Source organism: Callithrix jacchus, chromosome 3 (genome assembly GCF_049354715.1).
Source record: "Callithrix jacchus isolate 240 chromosome 3, calJac240_pri, whole genome shotgun sequence".
Taxonomy (NCBI): domain Eukaryota; kingdom Metazoa; phylum Chordata; class Mammalia; order Primates; family Cebidae; genus Callithrix; species Callithrix jacchus.
This window is the reverse complement of record NC_133504.1, coordinates 6351733-6357389: the sequence shown is the minus strand read 5'-3', so window position 1 is coordinate 6357389 and position 5657 is coordinate 6351733. Positions and strand designations below refer to the sequence as shown.

At 41.4% G+C, this 5657-nt stretch overlaps 1 long non-coding RNA gene across 2 annotated transcripts; it reads left to right on the top strand.

Moving 5' to 3' along the window:
- Window positions 1-2598: 2598 nt before the first annotated feature.
- Window positions 2599-4983, top strand: LOC118152130 (uncharacterized). Of its 2 annotated transcripts, none has more exons than XR_004740492.3 (4): window positions 2599-3027; window positions 4017-4162; window positions 4727-4780; window positions 4883-4983. It is a non-coding gene; the product is annotated as an uncharacterized LOC118152130 (long non-coding RNA). The 2 variants fall into 2 exon arrangements; XR_004740491.3 differs by having other exon boundaries at window positions 2599-2981; window positions 4883-4949.
- Window positions 4984-5657: the final 674 nt, after the last annotated feature.

The window sequence follows — 5657 nt, the reverse complement described above, 5'->3', positions numbered from 1 at the left end:
ATTTTTAAAATTAGCTCCATACATTTTTCTGTCTGTATATAGAAAAAAAACAAGCAAGTAGCTTTCACAGATATAAAATAAGTAGGAATCCCATTATAGAAATTCTCTTTTTCTGTTAAGTTTCAAAGTGTCAAAACATAGTATTTATGTATAGAATCCAAGAAGAAATAAAAAATAAATAATCCAGAAAAAAACCCACAGTTGGATTCCAACTATCTTAATACTGATTTAGCAATCACACTTTTATTTTAGTGGTGAAATTTCTAAGGAACCTAAAAGTTTAAAAGACTTAAGTAGAAAAGATGGAGTCTCACATTTAACAAAGCTCCTTTATCTACTCCTACAGGTAGCTATAATGGGAAGGCTTACAATTGAATTATATTATTATGTATTAATGACTCATGTATTAGACCTCTTCATTACGGACTTTGTAACTTTTTACTAAAGGCCATCTTCTTCAAAAACAAAGTAATCTATATTGGCTAAATATATTTTTCTAAAACTTTTTTAGACCTAATACTCTGTCTACTGTTATAAATCTGGGTTTTCTCAGGCATTTTTGCAGGAGTGCTTCAATCAAATCCCTAAACAGAACCACCTATTTTCCTCATTTGTGTTAAACTGGATACCTAAATTATTTTAGCGTGCAATTCAATCATTTGTAATGTTCAAAAAGCATTTCAGGACAATATTCTCATCCTCTTTTTAAAAAGTACAAGTTCAGAGCTTGTGTTTAAAGACTTGAATTTCTTACATCAAGGTCTTTTCCAATAGACTACTTTATCTTTCAAATACAGACCAGGATATATAGTGCAGGAAAAATAGTATTTTTAATCATCTCTGTTACTTTCATACTGTCAAAATCTTTAATACCATATTCCCTCAGAAAATACCTGGGTATTATTATCAAATAAGTTCTCAAGCTCTGGTTAAAGTGTCCTTAGCCTAAACTATAAAATGCATACATGATCCAGCCTTTAACTATTTTCCAGGAATTCACTTTTCTAACCTTACACGTTAAAAGCACATTAAAAACAAACTCTGATGAAACCCATGGTGATGATAAAAATCACTCATCATGATCATACATGCCAGATCTCCTGGTATGTGACATACTCATTACCTGTTCTGAGTAATACGTCTTGTCTTCTCTCCGTCTTGTACTCCAAAGTCAGGCTGAAATTATCCTAGGAGATCCATGGGCTTGAAAGGCTCCAGAAAGGCCCGGTGGGGCTGAACCTGAGATATGAGAATTATTAGTGTCATCCTGGTATTATGAACCACAAGTGGCCCAATGTCATCCCAAATCCCCAGAGGATCGCCCAACTGAGAGGTCTCTCTTTTGAGTCATATCACCTCCCCTTCTCCTTTTCTCTCTTTCTTTCCCTACAACTCTTTCCCATATTGTACACTTATATATATTTCTCTTTCTCTCTATATATATATAGCTCTGTATCGACAGTATCTCTATATATGGATGCATTTTGTTTTTTTTAATCAGACTATCCTCAAAAAAAGATATTTGTCATCATAGAATAGTCCTTTATATTAACCAAAAACATCATAGAATAGTTCTTTATTTATATTATTCAAAATAAGCACAAATAAATGAAGGGCTTTGAATAATAATTTCATGACTTTAAAAAAAAAAATTTAACATGGGAAATGAAGTGAGAGATCCTGGGTTTGAGCCCTTACTTCTGCTACTTACTACACAGGAAGCTTCAGCAAGTCTCCTAAGCTCTCACAGATTGTTTATTTATAAAATGTGCAGGACAACCACAATTAATCCACCAACCAACAGGATTATTTCTAGAGTCAAGCTCGTTAATGAACACATAAATTACTCTATAAATTCTAAATTCTTGATGTCACACGCTCATAGTATCAACAATACAATTGGGTAAAGTTTGTATTCAGCACGACGACGCTGCGCTGGAAAAGGTGGGTAGTTCATTTCCTCACACTCCCTTTGCATTCCTTGTTCCTCCAGACACAGTGAAACTCGGTTTCTGCAGAATTTGATTCCATTTGAGGTACTTGGGAACAAAGCAATTAGTGAATAATAAATAGCTCAAGACAGGACAAAGCTGAAGATTTCTACAAAAAAAAAAAAAAAAAAAAAAGAAGAGGAAACGTTTTGATCCTGAGCAGGTGTTCTCCCTAGGCAGCTTAACCTGAGGTCGACTGACTTTTGGAAGTGAGACTTGTTCTCAGGTGGGAAGCCTTGGGGCCAAAGGTTTCCCAGGATTTTGAAGGGCACATGGAATGGGAGGGGGTTAGGGAGATGTCCCTAGCATTTATGGGACCTGGGGGAATCTCACGTTAAGGAAGGTGGTTACCACACGCAAGCAAGCCCTCTTCCTGATGCAGGGGCTGGACAGCTCCCGCCTGAGCATCCAAGTCTTGGGGGAAGCTGCAGGAGGAGGAGGGGCGCCCGGAGGCTTCTGGGAGAGCAGCTGGGGGGGCGGCCGCAGGGCACGCCGGGAAAGGCGCGGGGCACGCCGGGAAAGGCGCGGGGCACGCCGGGAAAGGCGCGGGGCACGCCGGGAAAGGCGCGGGGCACGCCGGGAAAGGCGCGGGGCACGCTGGGAAGGTAACCCGGGTGGGGCCCTGGGGCCTGTTGAGAAACTAAGTGGCCTAGGAGCGGTGTGTTTAGTTATCTCCCAAGTCCCCTGCGCCTGTGGTGTCCGTTCCGTAACTGTTGTCACCAGACAAGACGGACTGAGTTGCTTCCAGCCAGCACTGCTTCCCATCTGAGAGCCGCGTCTCCCGCTGGGTTGCCCTAGTGCCTCGCCTGGCTCCTGATGGCGGAAGGGGACCGTGGCCTGTGGCCTCCGCGCACCGTTCTGGGTGTTAACGATCCCCCACCCCGACCCCGGACTGACTTCCTCATCCTAGCGTTTTCTTTCCTGCCGGGCCTCTAATTTTACAATACTATGGGGAGAAATGTCTTGGAAGTTTTACTTCAGCCTGAAATGGTGAGACAAGCCTTCAGACGCTTCCAAAATCATATTTTAAATACATGTACGTTTTTCCGTCTTAGACAATTCATCTTACGCTTCAGTTAATGTGGGACAGGGCCCCAGCTCTATGTGAGTGGGTTGTTGATGACATCCTATTAAATAGATTTTTTTTTTTTTTTTTTTTTAATAAAGACGGGGTTTCACTATGTTGGCCAGGCTGGTCTCGAACTCCTGACTTCAAGCAATCCACCTGCCTCGGCCTCCCAAAGTGCTGGGATGACAGGCGTGAGCCACCGTGCCCGGCCGTATTAAATAGAATTCTATCTGACCTGACTGCCACATGCAGACAAACTGGAGCATAGCTTCTGTGTGATTTTGTACACAGTAAGAGATTAACACTTTTTTTTTTTTTTTTTTCTTTTTGGTGTGGCTGTGGCTGAGATTTCACAATGCCCTGGATGGCTTCTTGGTCTGATTTCACAAAGGGCTTTTCCTAAATGATAAATGGAGGAATGTCCAAACTCCCATGTGAAATTATCATTCCTGTATGTTTCGCATGTAACCGAGTCTAGTTACTTCAAAAGTTACAGCCGTTGGGCCAGGCGCGGTGGCTCACGCCCGTAATCCCAACACTTTGGGAGCCGAGGCGGATGGATCTCAAGATCTGGAGATCGAGACCATCCTGGCTAACACAGTGAAATCCTGAATCTACTCAAAATACAAAAAATTAGCTGGGCGTGGTGTTGGGTGCCTGTAGTCCCAGCTACTTGGGAAGCTGAGGCAGGAGAATCGCTTGAATCCAGAGGGCAGAGGCTGCAGTGCGCAGAGATTGCACCACCGTACTCCAGCCTAGGCGACAGAAAAAAAAAAGGTACAGCAGTTGGACCCGTCTATGTAGGTTGACTGTTGCAGTCCAGTTAGATGGCTTCCAAATTCTGCTGTTTTCTAAAGACCTGTTCATGTATTTCATAAAGACATGTTCATAAAATATTCTGTTCATATATTTCAATATAAATTTGTAAAATTTTCTTGCTCTCCCTTTCCTCTTAGAACTTTATGAGTTTCTTGTTGGAAGGACTGTCTTTAAACTAAAGCAATTAGAGTTACTTTATGAGATTTACCCAAATATGAAGAGAATATTCAAGTTGACCAGAAGAAAATATTCAATTACTGAAAAATATTAATTACCTCAATCGGTAAGTTAGAATTATATCTAATATTCAGTTGTAGAGCTCATAAAGTACAATAGAGAACCCTTTTATAACCATAATTTTCACCTTTTAAAAATTCATCACTCATGTCAATTTCAGGCACACATTCTTTAAATGAAATTAAAACTCGGGCCGGGCGCGGTGGCTCAGGCCTCCACATTGGGAGGCCGAGGAGGGTGGATCACGAGGTGAAGAGATCGAGACCATCCTGGTCAACATGGTGAAACCCCGTCTCTACTAAAAACACAAAAATTAGCTGGGCATGATGGCGCGTGCCTGTAATACCAGCTACTCAGGAGGCTGAGGCAGGAGAATTGCCTGAACCCAGGAGGCGGAGGTTTCAGTGAGCCGAGATCACGCCACTGCACTCCAGCCTGGGTAACAAGAGCGAAACTCCGTCTCAAAAAAAAAAAGAAATGAAAACTCTTCCTTTGGGATCGCTATTTCACAGATACAGACCTCGGTGTATAGATTACCTCAATGTTAACTTTTGCTGCAAATTACAAAATGTTCTTTTTTTAACCTGTGTACTATGTTTCTTCTTTGCAGTAGAACTTATTTCTACACTTGTTGGTGATTTCTTCCTAACACACAATGGAAATGGTATAATTTTTATCTTTAAAAGTTTCAAGTAACACAAAAATGTGTCATATAAACCATAATCGCCTTCCCCAATAATTTCTACTTCTCTCTTTCTCTCCCCAGAAGTAACTGCCTTTGGCTGCTTGACGCTTCATCCTCCATATTCTTTTCTGTACATATACTAACCTATATTATTACTTTTAGAATAAAATTATATTTTAAAATTACTCTGCCATTTCATTTTTTCAGTAAATCAGTCTTAGCTTTCCGTGATTGATAGATATCTAAAATATCTACTATTTGTATACTTAAATCTTTTTAAAAGCCTATATGGTATTCTATTGTATGGATGTACCATAATGTATTTCACCCAACCCCTGCTGATGAATATGTGGGTTGTGCTACTCTTTCCTTACAGGTGCTTCTTGAAGTGTGTGCGCGCGTGTGCCTGTGTGCGTGTGTGCGTGCGCGTGTGTGTGCGCGCGTGTCTGTGCGCGCGTGTGTGTGTGTGCGCGCCCGCGCGCGCGTGTGTCTGTGTGCGTGTGTGTGTGTGTGTGTTTCCTTTACATTGTTCCTCCCACCCTCTGGCAAAAAAAAAAAAAAAAATTGGTGTTTTCTGGACCCAGGGCCACTCTCTTCCTTTTTCTTTTTCCTTTAGTCTGTTTTCTGTTTTCCAACTTTTAAGCTTTTGTCTTTCCTTTGAATCTCCTCTTTTTATTGTCTTGTTTTTTCCCATTAAGGACAAAGGTCCTCTTCACACAGTATCTCTGCCCCTGGTACCAACGTGTTCTCCCAATACTTTCCAACCCCAGCGGTGAAGAGAAGGAAGGACTGAGTATTTGGTTTTTGATAAGAAACAAGAGGCTGCTACTGGCAGGGAGCCTTGTCAAGATCTGCC